Source organism: Diabrotica virgifera, chromosome 4, assembly GCF_917563875.1.
Source record: "Diabrotica virgifera virgifera chromosome 4, PGI_DIABVI_V3a".
NCBI lineage: Eukaryota > Metazoa > Arthropoda > Insecta > Coleoptera > Chrysomelidae > Diabrotica > Diabrotica virgifera.
In genome coordinates this window covers 93,158,307-93,174,765 of record NC_065446.1, presented here as the reverse complement: position 1 = coordinate 93,174,765, position 16,459 = coordinate 93,158,307, and the positions used below count along the sequence as shown (strand labels likewise).

The following is a 16,459-nucleotide window of genomic DNA, read 5'->3' as shown; positions in this document are numbered from 1 at the left end:
TTAAAATGCACAGTTGGTGATAAATACCAGTCTGATTTTTGCATGAGAGTTTATTGAAAGGGTAACAAATCAATTGGAAGTTCTGTCTGATAAAATACATGAAACGTTTTCGTAGTATGACGTTCCAAATTTTTAACCTGTTCCACAATTAAAACTTCCTCTGTTCCAATGTTCCCATACATCAAAGTTTGTCTGACGAGACACCGTTAAGCTATTAGGTAACAAATTTTCAGCTTGCTATTAATCAACTTTTTTTTTGGTACGCGGGATCCAGGCCTAGAAATACAATGTCACAAATGATGGCGTAATCCCCTTTATAATAATATAGGTATAAACATTTTGTATTATTCATTTATTAAATCTACACAACATTATCATTGAAAAATGATTGATTCATTATTTAAAAACCATTAAGGATATCTGTGAATATCGCATTACCCTCAAATAAAATTTGTTATCATAATATTAGGTATCTACATTTTTGTTTATGCTCTAAAACAAAATATGTAGACGAGATATAAATATAACAGGTAAAAAAAATAAGCGGTTTTGACTAAGTATAGAAAAATGCATTCATGCAAATAATGCGTTGTTGGTGTGGTAGTAATTTATTACACAGTTAAAATCATAATTGGAGATATTACTAATATTTTAAATACATTGAAGATATAAAATTAAAAATTCGTATGTGAAACATATACCCGTACCTACCTACGTATCTAAGAGGCTCATTAATATTCAGCTCAACGGGGTGATATTGTTAGAGGTGTGAAATATGCATAAACAAGGGATCATTTCATAAAAGACATAGATCTATTGTTTATGGAATTTGCTACGAGTACTAGGGAGATGTTACGTATTTAAAACGTTACAAGTGCGGAAATACGGATTTAAAGTTGCCTACTCAATTCAGTACAAGGGTCAGATACATCAGTATTTTTTAATCAGTATTTGTACTCAGTACCACTGAGAACCGGTATCAAAAGTAACCGTTACTCGTCCGCACTGATTTTGCCCGTCTCTATTCGTTACGGCGACAGCCAACGGTCGGGTTGGCTTGTGTTCAATATGCGGTGCGCTAGAAAAATAACTGCACGGCAGGGTTGCCAGATGATTTTTTTTTAATTCCCTAGAATTTTTGCCAAAATTTCCCTAGATTTCCCTAACAACTTGACGACCATTTTTACCCTAGAATTCCCTATATATTTTCAATAGGTCTATTCGCGGAGCACATCCTACGCATGCGCATTACAAAACTGGGCGTTGGATAGGTCGAATTCTTCCCTGTGAACAGCAAATGCGCAGGCGTGCTCCCTCTGGGTAAGTTCGGGATGTGCTCTGCGAATAGACCCAGTATTTTTGTATATATGTTACCAGCAAACCCCCGAAATTGGGCAATCCTGGCATTGTACGGAAAATATTGTACACTTCTAGCATTGTACTTCCAAACCGTACAATAATCGAAATGGTCAAAATTAAAAATGATCGAAACGCTGATCGATTCAAATCGATTATTATTGACAAGCGACACAACAAATCAAAAATCGAACATTTATGGTTATCTAATATTTTTATATTTTCTATTTATTTATTAGAGTTGTTCTTTTTTGACTCAAATGTGATAAAATGTTGTGTCCAACTAAATTATAAATAATAATAGTCCAACTATAGAAATTGATTCCAGCATCTCGAAGTTTTATGACAACATCATTGTTTATACCATACTAATGGTAGAACCCAATCCCAGATAAATTTCTTCGTGGATTTTATATATGGACAATAATAATAATTTCACCCTACAACCGAGAAACGAGTAACCCTGATAAATTATGGATTTATAACATAACCTTATTGATGTTTGTTTGCCTTTAATAACAAATGGGGAATAATCGTAAAAATTGATCTGAATCGATATCTCATATTCAATCGATATCTCAATCTGTCATATTCTTGTCTCCACTTCTAAACTTTGACGCATCGCTGTGATTCCCCGAATTCCCGAATCGCAATTATCGTAATCTGTAATATTCTCTTCACTTCTAAACTTTGACGTATCGCTGTGATTCCCCGAATTTCCGAAGAATACGATTTCCATGTAGATAATATATGCAAAATCCAACAATTTTTTTAAAATCATCTTACGAATATTAAGAATTCCCTAGATTTGTCATAGAATTGAATAAAATTCCCTTTTTCCCTAAGCTGGCTCAAAATTCCCTAGGTTTAGGGAAAATTCCCTAGGTCTGGTAACCCTGCTGCACGGGTCACCCGTCCCGCCGGCGCAGGTTGTGTCTCGCTTATGCCTCCTCTACATATCAGCAGACGCGTCTGCGGATGCATCTGCCGATGTAAGAAAGTGCGGACATCTTGGGTATTAGTGCACCCTAATATGTCTGTGTAGATATTGGCATCAATATGACCGTCACATGTAACACCGTTGCCGTATCCTCTATTTTTTCATACTATATATAGGTTTTTACTTGATTATTTTAAATCATTGTGACGTTTAACTTGCTAGAAACCTTGTAATATTGTGTAATGTGTTAAAAGTAAGTAGTTTTCAAACACCAATTAAGTAAGTTTATTATGTTGTTGTTTTCACCAATTTTGAAAAAATGTGAAAACATTGAATTGTCAACGTCCGTCTGTCCGTCCGTCAGTCTTGGTTGTCTGTTTGCAAACTCAACTCCTCCGTCATTATACCAGGTAGGTCTAATTTCTATCACCTAGGTCTAATTTCTCACCTTTATTACCATCCTTGCATTATAAGCTTTCATTTGACACCTCATTTGTCATTATACCTAGTATAATGACGGAGAAGTAAACGTTATTATTCTATTATTCTTGTAGGTACATTTAACATTGATTGAAATTATGAAACAAATATATAGAAAACAGCATGGCAACACTGTGACGCACAAACATAAAAATTCAGCCACATTCAGCTGTGCGTTGCCTCCTCTACATATCAGCAGACGCGTCCGTGGATGACATCCCCTTATGCATCCGCAAATGTGTAGATGGGGTAATTTGGTCGTCTGTTGGTGGTCTGTTGTTTATTTTTAAGGCATGCGGTTGTTGTCGATTTTCCAAGAACGGATGAAAAGGTTTCCGCGGACGCATCTGCCGATGTGTAGAGGAGGCACTTTCTTACATCGGCAGATGCATCCGCAGACGCGTCTGCTGATATGTAGAGGAGGCATTACATAGGGTGCTTTAATATCCAAGATGTCCGAAAGTGCCTCCTCTACACATCGGCAGACGCGTCCGCGGAAACCTTTTGATCCGTTCTTGGAAAACCGACAACAACCGCATGCCTTAAAAATAAACAACAGACCACCAACAGACGACCAAATTACCCCATCTACACATCTGCGGATGCATACGGGGATGTCATCCGCGGACGCATCTGCTGATATGTAGAGGAGGCATTAGGTTCAAATTGCGCCGGGCCTAATAGTGGCTAAAGGTGACTCAACAAAATATTTAACATTTAATTGTCGTTATTTTTGTTTTTTTTCAAGAGCCAATAAATACATATTTGTTAATTAATAATGATGATTAGTTTGTGATAAAAACTAGACAATTAAATGGACAACAAAATAATAGATATACATTGTGTCTGGTACATACAAAAAACCTATTTAGTATCACCTCATAATTACTTTTTTTTATAAAATCTTATAGTGCGTCTAATAATATGGCCAGGGACTGTATTTATATGAAAGATATAGAAATGAAAATAGCACGCGGTAAAGAAGCCACGAAAGCATTGAGTGATATGGAACAATACTCTAACCAAAGAAAACAAAAAAATGATCTTTCAGAGCATAGTACCCTATATAGAGCAGAAGTATGGCTAATGACAACAACAATACGAAATAAAATAAGAACAAAAATGAATAACCATTTTCAATTTCGTTGCAACACGAAATTACAGCCGCATCATATTCTAGTTTAATCAGAGAGTACAGCAAGCACCTCTACCGGTTTCGAAACTTATTAGTCTCTCATCAGGAGGCACATATGCTGCTCTCTCATGACCCAACCAGAACAAACCCCGGCTTGCAGTCACGGATTGCAACGAACGAAATGGCAAGGATGCCCTAGCGGCAACTGCTAGCAAATGACTGTTTTCAATCTAAATAGCACATAAAATAATACCAAAAATATTACTCTACATCCCACCAGACTGAAAACAATGGAAATCTTCTCTGGTTACACCTCCGAGGCTTCTAAAATTTGCAGGCCGTAACGGATGCTGAGACTAAAGAAGATGAGGGAATAAGAACAGTTGAATTGGACTTTAAGAGAAGATGTCTACAAATCACCAAAGAGGATAGAGTAAGAGAAGCAGTATGCTCAATTACAAAAAAGTTGGAAAACAGAGCCCTGCAGTGGTACGAGCATGTACAAAGAATGTAAGAGCACAGATGGCAGAAAATAATATTGGACGGGGGACCCGCCGCGAAGACGACTAAGAGGAAGATCTGCTATGAGATGGAAAATTTACAAAAGAAATGTTATGGATAGATAGAGACCTCAGAGATGCCGACTGGGAGAATAGAGCACTGTGGAGGACGAAAACGGCGAAATCATAATGGTAAAAAGCCGAAGAAAAAGAAGAAATAACAAATTAATGTATAAAAAATATGTATAATAAACTGTTATAATATACTAAATGGTCCCGGAATTCCAATGGAAAAATATAAGTATTGGAGTATTAAATAAATAAATGGTGGAACTAAGAGAGAAATGCAAGTTTTGGAGTATTAACCCCTTATCGACCAGCGTTCTATTTAAAGATCACTGAAAATTTAATTTTTTTGAATCCTAAAATTTTAGATTGTAATGATTTAACCTTCTAATTTATTAACGATTTTTAACACTTATTTTATTTAGTTTCTATTTTAAACTTATTTTAATTTATTTAACTTAACACTACTTACACTAAAATATTATCCCGATTTAAAACCGCACACACAATATCAATTTATTATTCTGAGTTTAGGATACAATTTATACATTGAGACTGATCTAAAATCTAAATTATTCTCTTATTATATTAACGGACCATTATCTGGAACCTTCTACAGAACTCGTGATGTCAGCGTTGTTTACCTGCTTTTACCGAATTTTCTCCAACACAGAATTATCTGGGCTATCCCAGGGTCAGGACCAGTAAACAAATGCGTTCATTCAGCGCTCTGGAAGATCGGGTCATTGAACAGAACAGGCCGATAACGTAACAATAAATATGGTCCGAGAGCTGGTAGACATTTTTGATGAGGTATTTGAGGCAATCTGAAAATTTTTCAGGTACCGTAAAATGGGGTTACTTTGACCGCTGGGGTGAATTTGACCGAAAACATAGAAAAATATATATTGTGATATACTTCAGCCACCCTGTATAATTTTTTAAACTATTTTTAGCGATTCAAATTTATAAATATCTAAGAATTCATTTTTAAATAAAAAAAAAAGAATTAATATTCCAAGGGTTGGTACACCGATACAGGGTGAGTCATGACGAACTGTACATACTCCTACCTCGTATAGAGGCCCCTATGGGGAATAACAAATGACTATTAAAAAGTGTCTGCTCCCATTGTTTAATAATATACAGGGCGACTTTCGCATTTTGACAAAAATTTATATTCGTCATAATTTTTGAACGGTCAGATCGATTTGTCTCTTATTTTGGTCAATCGTTACACTATTACCACCTAATCGATTTATTCAAACTAGAAAAAAATCAGGTCCGGCTTTAAAAAATTAGTTCGTTTGGGTCTTAGAAAAAATTTCACCCTGTATACGCTTTTTGAAAAACAAATTAGACAAATAGGCAATTAAAATGGCATATTTATTTTTTCCCCACACCATTACTTAATTTTTTATTAAAAAATCAAATTTGTCAAAATCGCAATTTTACTATAAAAATAAAAAAAATTAAACAACGTTTTTCTTAAAATTAAAAGTTTCACCATTTTTTTTCTATAACACGTCTAGATCTAAAACTCCCCATAACACTTCTCTTTGGACTCTATAGTTTAACATAGACGTGATCAAATAGATAAATTTTAAATTTTTTCACTTAATTTTTGCGATTTAACTTTGCAATTCACGAAGCTGCACCTTTTATTTTAAAAAATTCATAACTTTTACGAGAAGAAGACTGAAAGTCTACAATAATTGTCATAGTCTTCACAATGATAAGAAATATGTGCTGTAAAAATGTCAGAAAAATTTTTTTTTAAATGGAACGTTGTAGCGAGTTAAACCGTGATTTCATCTTTTTTCGTGTGAGGAAAAAATAAATATGCCATTTTAATTGCCTATTTGTCGAATTTGTAAAATTCATATTAGAGTTTTCAAAAATCGTATACAGGGTGAAATTTTTTCTAAGACCAAAACGAAATAATTTTTTAAATCCGGGCCCGATTCTTTCTACTTTGAATAAATCAGTTGATTGAGTGGTAACATAAATTAAATATTTGTTTAAAAAAATTAATTTTTGTAATAAAAGTAAATTTTTTTAAATCTATGGTTCACTTTACCAAAGTTTTAATTATTATTCATAGTCAAATTTGATTTTTTTATAAAAAAAATTAAGTAATCATGTGGGGAAAAAATAAATATGCCATTTTAATTGCCTATTTGTCTAATTTGTAAAATTCATATTAGAGTTTTTAAAAAGCGTATATACAGGGTGAAATTTTTTCTAAGACCCAAACCAACTAATTTTTTAAATCCGGACCTGATTTTTTTCTAGTTTGAATAAATCAGTTGATTGGGTGGTAACATAAATCAAATATTTGTTAAAAAAAATTAATTTTTGTAATAAAAGTAAATTTTTTTAAATCTATGGTTCACTTTACCAAAGTTTTAATTATTATTCATAGTCAAATTTGATTTTTTTATAAAAAAAAAATTAAGTAATCATGTGGGGAAAAATAAATATGCCATGTTAATTGCCTATTTGTCTAATTTGTAAAATTCATATTAGAGTTTAAAATTTTTTCTAAACCCAAACGAACTAATTTTTTAAAGCCGGACCTAATTTTTTTCTAGTTTGAATAAATCAGTTGATTAGGTGGTAATAGTGTAACGATTGACCAAAATAAGATACACATCGACCTAACCGTTCAAAAATTATGACGAATATAAATTTCTGTCAAAATGCGAAACTCGCCCTGTATATTATTAAACAAGGGGAGCAGACACTTTTTAATGGTCATTTGTTATTCCCCATAGGAGCCTCTATACGAGGTAGGAGTATGTACAGTTCCTCATGACTCACCCTGTATAACGAATTAAAAAAAAATGGTTTAAAAAACGGTCAAATTAACCCCACCTAAAAGAAAATTAAGTTTAACAGGCAAAAAGCATATTCGGTCAACTTCCCCCCAGATGGGGTGGCCAAAGGCATTTTTTATTTTTTTTTCTAAGTCATGATTATTTTCTTGTAATTATAATCTAAGCTACTGAAAGTAGACGCCTAAACCCATAACATATTTGAATATACAAAAATGTAGCAAAATTTCAAATATGATTTTTATAGGATTAAAGTACAAAATCGGTCAAAGTCACCCCATTTTACGGTACAGTTTGTCAAACTTGTACATATCTAGGTTTGACAAACTGTAACTCTTCCATGATAGTACGAGTAAGGCTCCACACATGGGCCCCAACAGCGTTTGTCCAATGTGTGTGCCGACAAAACTGTGTTTGAGCCAATGTTGGCGCGCACAGTCGGCTCGATCGTCAATTCTAGCGGATATACGATCGGTGGTTCGAGCCCCAGCCCGGTCATTTGAAATTACTAAAAAGGCCAACGTCGTAGTTAAAATTCTATATAGAATCTACGACTTGGTCTGGAATGAATTGGTGTCTGATCGGCCTATGGAGGAGCGGTACGGCAAGGGATAAGGGATTACGGCTTGGTCACAGTATATAGAGGTTCCACAGTAAAATCACTCTTCTGTCGGCGCTTTGATCTCAGGAAGTAATACCGGCAGTACGCAATTGGTAATTCACCAGTGGTGGATGCGGGTTTTTCCTGTTAAAAGCCGTACGTTTCTATGCGAATAGCAATGCGAGAGTGGGGCAAAAGCGACTGCCAACATTGCGCGGTCGCCATGCGCGACTACAGATTTTACTTCCAATTTTTCGGAGAGTGGTTCTACTGTCCCTCTTTATACTGTGGCTTGGTGATACTCCTCCATAGATCCTACCGAAGGGCGTTGACGCCTAAAAACGGTGTATATATATTTATATAATCATTTCAAGGTTCAAAAACATACGTAAATAAAATAATTTTTGAAATTACGAAGTACCTAAATTCAAGCTCAAACCTTCTTCTATCAGCTTCCTATAAGATTTTTTGGCACGTTTTATTCTAACACATTTAGTGCAGTCACTGAAGGTTTTCACCTCCGATTTCGTTAAACCTCCATCGATTTTCATGAAAATTGGTGAGTAATTAGAGGATACCTCAAGGAACAAAGGTGACATGATGCCAACTTGCGCTTTTACCGTGGGGGTGGATGCCACCCCTTCGCGGGGGTGAAAATTATTTTATTAAAAATAATACCATAAGTCGATAGAGGGACAAACTATAAGCAAAATTTGTTACATAAAGTTATTAAAATAAATCAACACTTTTTGAGTTACTAAAGACCAAAGATTTTATTTTTTCGTAAAAAATGCATGTTTTAAATCGGTTTTTCACGTATAAATCAAAAACTATAAGCTTTTACAAAAAAGTTATAATTACTGAAATTGAAGATAATAAAAAATTGAATACATTCCTCACATAAAGAACTAAACTAATGTTAGTTCAAAGTGAGTTATTGGCAATTGAATGTGTATTTTTTTCGACGAGTACTCAAATCTAAGTATTCAAGCTTAAATAACGGGGAAACGATGCAATGTATAAAATATTCCTGCTAAACATTTGCCAAAGTACTTCGGAATACCTATCAAATGAGCTTCAAAACAAGGTAATAGCGTCAAAATTAATCAAGTTATAATGAAAATAAAAGAACCGTTTCGAATTTTTTAGGAAAAAGTGAAAAATAAAACATACGCCATTTCCACAAAAATTAAAATTTATAGTAATCCTTAGAAAAACTTCTTTATATTAGCATAAGTAATGTTTTCGATAATTTTAACCGGTTTAGAATGCATATTTTTGAAAAAAAGATATAATTTAAAAAAATCATAATTTTTAAAATTATTGTAACCTAATTCTCATATTCTTTTGATAATAACTCCAAAAATACTCAATATACGTAAAACAATATATATAACCAAATTTTAGTTTTTTCTGTGCCAAATATTTTACCTGTTTTACTATTTCTATAGAGTAAAAAATAACCGAGATAGAAACGTTTAAATCTTAAATTTTGCTGTGGGAACCATGCAACCGGGGTCATTTAACCTTTTATTTTTTAAAAAAGTAAGGGGTTTAAAAGATTAGGTTCAACGTGCTTAAAATAGCACTTGGAATTAACTTTCAAACAGTTTTTAGATGAACCTGATATCGTAAACACGAACGGAGTTATTAAAAAAAAAACAATAACATTTTTTGGAAAAAATTTTAAAAGATAAATTTTGAAAAAAATTTGGAGCATAAATTTTAACGCTAACAACATGTTCGCGACTCATTTAATAGATATTATTAAGTACTTTGACAAATGTTTAATAAGTTTATGTTATAAAATGCATCAACTTCCCGTTATTTCAGCTTAAATACTTCAGCTTTAAATACAGCCGAAAAAAATATACATTCAATTACCTATAACTCACTTTTAGTTAATATTAAAAGGTTTTTTTAGTAAGGGGTTTATTTCATTTTTTATTAGCTTCAATTTTGATACTAATAACTTTTTTGTAAAAACTTACACTTTTTGAGTTATTGATGAAAAATTGGTTAAAAACATGCGTTTTTCTCAAGAAAAATTAAAATCTTTGATCTTTAATAACTCAAAAAGTTTTGATTTATTTTAATAACTTTATATAACAAAATTTGCTTGAAATTTGTCCCTCTATCGAATTATGGGGTTATTTTTAATAAAATAATTTTCACCCCCGAGAAAGGGTAGCATCCACCCCCAGGGTAAAAGCGCAAGTTGGCACCATGTCATCTTTTTTTCCTTGAGATATCCTCTAACCACTCACCAATTTTCATGCAAATCGATGGAGGTTGAACGAAATCGGAGGTAATAGCTCATATCCACCTTCAGTGACTCCACTAATTGTTTTTAATATTATTAATGAAGCGCAGATGAGAGGACGGGCGATCGGGCTGCATTAACAATTAAAAAACAATGTTTTAAAATGGAATAAGACCAAATTACTTACATTACTTATCGGTAACTGATAAAATAAGGTTTGAACTTGAAATAAGGAACTTCGTAGTTTCAAAAATAAAACTTTTTATGCACTTGTGTTTTTGAACCTAGAACATCGTCATTTTCGATTTTTTTCAGTTTTAAATTGTTTATAACTCGGAAACCATTAACTTTAGAGGAAAATTACAAAAGACCTATTTTGTTCCCAATGATCCAAAGAACCTAAAATAATATCTACCCGGGCCAAGTAGATTGATTTTTATAATTTGTTTATTATTTTTCTTTTTATACTTAACTTTTTCGTGTCTGGATCCGACTACAGTTTTTCTGCCCAATATCGGGCTACGTCTACACCCTTTGAATTTGCGAGCCATAAATCATCGAGGGTGCACTGTGATGGGCAAAGTCTGCATACTCTCAGGTGCTCCACGTTCTGTATTTCCCCACATTCACAAAGTGCGTCGTTATCTGTCTTGATGCCCCATTTAATGAGGTTCTGTTTTACAGGGGCAACACCCGTGCGTATGCGGTTGAGTGTCCGCCAGGTTCTCCAGTCCAGGTTCATTCCATTAGGTCGTTCTGGATGTAGGGGGAACAGTTCGGGTGGTTCGACGCTGACATTTCTCATAAATTTTTTCCTTGATTTAAGTCGGCTGATTCCTGGCGGTTCGTCAAACCCGTATAATTGGTGCCTTTCATCGAAAGTTTGCCTGAACTACTTCTCCACATATTGTGAGGCACATCTTCTACGGTCGTCTGGTGATGCGAATCCAGCTACCCGATACAGTAGGGGAAGAGAGGTAGGCTTCATACAACCGGTAATTATTCTACATGTTTCATTTAACGCCGTGGTGACTTGTTGGGAGTGTCTGGATCTACCTCAGAGGGGACACAACAGTGATCTAATGATATTTACCAGGTCATAATCAAGCACAGTGTTATAGATCTTAGTTAGCAAGGTTCTGTGGTTTATCGTATCATAGGCCGCTGTGAGATCTATCAAGGCTACTCCCACTATCTCTTTCTGCTCAAATCCCTCCTTTATGTACTCTGTTAGGTTCAGCACTTGACCTGTGAATGATTTACCTGGTCTGAAGCCTGCTTGTTGTGGGATTATTTTTGCATCTAATGTTTCCTGGATGCGGTTCAAAATCAGGCGTTCATACAATTTATACAAATGGCATAGCAGAGATATCGGACGGTAGCTACTCGGTAGTTCAGAGTCTTTCTCAGGTTTCAGAAGGGCTACTACTTTTGATTTACGCCACAGTTTTGGAATCTGGTACGTAGAGCGACAAATGTTAAATAGATCGAGCACCCATTGTCTCGCTTTTTGCCTGAAGTGTTTTATCTGCTCTGTTAGGATTTCGTCCATCCCAGGTGATTTTCCAGTTTTCATACAGTCAATACCATTTTTGAAATGTAGCAGAACTCCGAAATGATGGCATTTAGGTATAGGGAATATATGTAATATGAAAAATAATCAGTATTTCTTAAGGATTTCAAAACGCAAAAAATATACAGGGTGTTCCATTTGAAACAAGAAAGTTCATTAGATTTCAAGAAAAACGGAAGATTTGACAACAATGTAATTACCACTATAATACCGACCGCATTAGAAGACCCTTATCCACCAAATTCTATAAAAATCGTTCCAGCAGTTTCCGAGAAAATACCATGTTGGCCAATTTTTTTTGTGACACGGTCACAGGAAAATACAGCGTGTTTTATATGTTCGTTCATGGGTAATCTTTCATTTTTCCTACTATAGGTAAGTTGCACAGTGTGAGTGTACATCGACAGCTTTTTGTGTCCTCGATTGCAGCGATTCCATTCGCTCAAGCAAAATCACGTGACTTAACGATACCCATGCATGAAAACAATCACTAGAAGTGATCGCGAACCTTTAACCTTACGTTCAAGAGTAGTACTTGATATATGTTAGCTTGCATTTCTGAATCTACAAGCAATTGCATATTTTTTAATAACATGAGCCACATGAACCTTGCACAAAAATAGATTAGGAAGTATCCTATATATCCAATCCCCTTACTCCGTGAAAGAGCATAGGGCATCCACGAAGCTTCTCCATTTCTGTTAATTTCTGGCAATGGCTACTATCTTTCCCCAGGTTTTGTTCATGCTTTTGTAGTAATATTCAAGTGAGTTTCTCCATTTTTTTTGGTCGGTTGTCTTCTGCTTCTTTGTCCTATTGAATTCCATTTTAGTGCTTTTTATGTTATGTCTGTATTTTCTTTCCTTAACGTGTGACCCAACCAGTTCCATCTTTTTCTCTTTATTGTTGTTCTGGTTGGTTCTTGTTTAGTTTTTCTCCAAGATTCTTCATTTGTTATGGTGTAGGGCCAATATATCCTCAGAGTTTTTCGTAGGCATCTATTTACAAACACTTGGATTTTTCTTCCTTAATCCGGCTGTCATTGTTCATGTCTCACTCACATATGGTAGTACCGATTTGATGTTACTATTAAATATTATTCTTTTAGTGCTTTCGCTAATCTGTGTTGATCTCCATATGTTTGAGAGGATTCCAAAGACCTGTTGTGATTTTCCTATTCTGTGTTTAACCTGGTATAAACATAATAATTAAATATAAATTTATTTTTATTAGATGGAAATAAAAATGATTTTAACCAGATTTGGCAAGAAAAATAAAAATGGACATCGTTCTGTAAAGGTGGAGCTCTCAAGACTCCAGGATGGAGTTTATTTGGTTAATTACCAGATTTGGCAAACTTTATTTGGTTACTTATCAGATATTCAGATTTGATAGATCTAATCTTTCAAGTACTAAAAGTAGAGGTGGGGGGATTTCGATACTTATTCATAGAAAAATAAAAGCTTTTAGAATGAGCCACATAAACAATTCAGTGGAGCAGTTATTTATATCTTGTTCTGTTTCAAATTTTAATTTTATCATTGGTGGTGTGTATATTCCTCCTAACAGTCCAAATAATTGCTATCTATCACATGTTGAAACGGTTGAAGATTTGAGAATTCAGTATAATAAGTGCAACTTTTATATTTTTGGTGATTTTAACTTGCCTAACATAACTCCCGATTTAAATAATATATCACCATCTCAGATGAATGAAAACATTTCTAGTGTAGCACAATGTTATGCTTTTCTTGATTTTAAACAACATATTACTATGCCTAACTCTAATAATATGTTTTTAGATCTACTATTTTCGAATGTGGATAGTATTCTGGTTTCATCTGCAATAGATCCTATTTTTTCTGAATCTACCCATTACAAACCATACTCCTTTGATTTACCTATATCGGACATTACAAATAATTTACTGTGCCAAGAATTTTACTATGATTTCAGAAACGCTGATTATATTAGCTTACATAATTATTTGGAACCTATCAATTGGCACAAGTATTTAAATTTAAATGACATATAAATACTGCAGTACACAATTTCTATCATATTCTGAGTATGGCATTAAATCTTTTTGTGCCCAAAAAGAAAAGTAAGGTATCAACTTTCCCAAAGTGGTTCAATGCTGAGTTGAGAAATTTAATCATCCAAAAGAAAATAGCTCACAAAAATTACAAGAATACTGGCAATCGCTGTTATTACATAGAGTTTTCAAGGTTACGTAGTCAATGTAAATTTTATCTAAAGAATGTTTTGTGAATTACAAAAAAGACCTTGAAAATAATTTTAATACCGATCCCAGGTCATTTTGGAGATTTTTTAGCCGAAAAAATAATCTATATGATGTTCCTAATAATATGTATCTAGCTGATAAAAAAGCTGTGAATGGTGATCAGCTAAGTGAACTTTTTGCTGTTTACTTCTCTGAAGTTTATGTTTCTTCCCTGGATGTAAGTTATCATAACACATTTAATAATTATTCATCTATAAAGTGTGATTCTTTGACAGCGGAAGTTATTTATGACGGTTTGTCAAAACTTTCTAATAATGTAACAGCTGGACCGGATGGACTTCCCGATTTTTTCTTGAAAAACTGTGCTTACTGTCTAACTCAACCATTGTTTGTTCTATATAACTTATCATTGAAATTGGGCATTTTTCCTGATAAATGGAAAACTAGCCATTTAATTCCAATTTTTAAATCTGGCGAAAGAGAAAATATAGAAAATTACAGAGGTATATCTAAACAATCGACCATTCCTAAACTACTTGATAAGTTGATTTATAACCATATTAGTTTTACTCGTCAACAATTAATAAATAATTATCAACATGGCTTTATGCACAAGAAATCCACAACTACAAACTTAGTATCTTATGAAACATCTATTATCAGAGATCTGGAAAGAAAATGTCAAGTAGATTGTGAATATTTTCAAAAGCCTTTGATAGGATTGACCACTACTTACTGTTACATAAACTTAAGGCATATGGTTTCAGCGATCAGCTTTTAAAGTGGTTTGCTAGCTATTTAATAGGTCGCACACAAAAAGTCAAACTGGGTTCATTTATGTCAGATGCAATACAAATAAAATCTGGAGTTCCACAAGGTGCTCATTGCTTGCCCCTTCTGTTCAATCTATTCATTAACGACATAGGTGAATGTTTTAATCACTCTAAGTACTTGCTATTTGCTGATGATTTAAAGATGTACAGATCTATCAAAGATCATGAAGATTGTAGTCTCCTTCAAAACGATCTCAATAATTTAGTTGAGTGGTGTAACAAAAACAGACTCTTTTTAAACGTTAATAAATGTCATTTCATTAACTTCCACAAAGTTGCAAAAAAATATCAATCATCATATGTCATCGACAGTAAAGCTCTCTCTTATGTTAAAACAGTAAATGATTTAGGAGTAATATTCGATGAAAACTTAACGTTTGTGGATCACATTAACTATGTGACAGCAAAGGCTTCAAAAGTATTGGGTTATATACTTCGCAGTTGTGCTGATCTTTCCCTTAATACAATAAAGGCTGTTTACTCATCATTGGTTATATCTATATTAGAATTCTCCTCTATTGTCTGGTCACCATTTTATAATGTTCATGTTGTTTGTCTCGAGAGAGTTCAAAATAAGTTTTTAAGATTTGCAGCGTACAGATTGGGATATAATGTTATTGAACTAAACCACAACTATACCATCATCCGTAGTGATCTCAATTTGCACTCCTTAAAAGACCGTAGAATTATAAATGAACTAGCTTTTATTTATAAACTATTAAATAGTGAAATCAATTGCCCTGATTTATTAAAATTAATAAACTTTAATATTCCAAACGATGATCTGAGAAATAATAACTTGTTCCATGTACCTCATCATTCAACAAACTATGGTCTTAAAGTCTTAACTCACCAATAGATAGAACTTTGAGTCGCCTGAATGATTTGGACATCGATTTATTCTCTTCTTCCAGTAGGGTATTTAAAAAACGACTAAAATCAATTTTTCCAGTCAGCACTTATGTTTAATGTCTAATATTATATTTTCAGTAGATTTGTTAATTTTTACCATGGACAATGCTTTTGTATTATGTAATTTATTAACTTTTTATTGTCTGTAGTTAGTTGATTAATGTCTGTTTATATTATATTATTATTATGTATTGTCACTGCATAACGTGGATTGTGTGGATGTTAAATTTAGTTTTATTGTAATGTACTTACTACAGTTTTATGCTGTCACACTTTCATTTAATTCATTTAATTTTATTTTTTGTTTTTTTTTTACTGTTTTACTGGACTTTACTACTACTACTTTTACTTCTACTTATTGTTTATACATGTATATCTTTTATGAAATTGGGGAAACCTGTAAATAAATAAATAAATAAAAATGTTGATTCCCATAACTGTTTTTAACGCATTCATATCGGGACCTCGTAGGTAAACTACACTATGTTGACATGGTGTTATTTTGAATCAGTTCCTCTAATCCACTTATTTTATTAGTTGGAATATACAAATTGGTTATGTATTATTATTAAAATATGGTCATATTGTCTTTCAACCAATTATGGTATATATCAGATTCTTTATTTTCTCAGCGTCTTTATTTTTGTTAATATGATTGGGATTATATGTCATATTCTTCTTTGGATTGTAGATCCCTCGCCAACCACGGTGTCACCAA

At 33.4% G+C, this 16,459-nt stretch overlaps 1 protein-coding gene across 2 annotated transcripts in view; it reads right to left on the bottom strand.

Moving 5' to 3' along the window:
• LOC126883071 (cyclin-Q) overlaps positions 1–16,459 on the bottom strand; it is a 75,065-nt gene that overhangs the window by 56,430 nt on the left and 2,176 nt on the right. The window contains exon 1 of one of the 2 annotated variants that reach the window (XM_050648289.1): positions 4,950–5,094. The exons of the other annotated variant lie outside the window; for it this stretch is intronic. The gene's annotated coding sequence lies outside the window, so the exon portion shown is untranslated. Of the gene's footprint in view, positions 1–4,949; positions 5,095–16,459 lie in introns of those variants that run through there. 2 annotated transcript variants of the gene reach the window in all.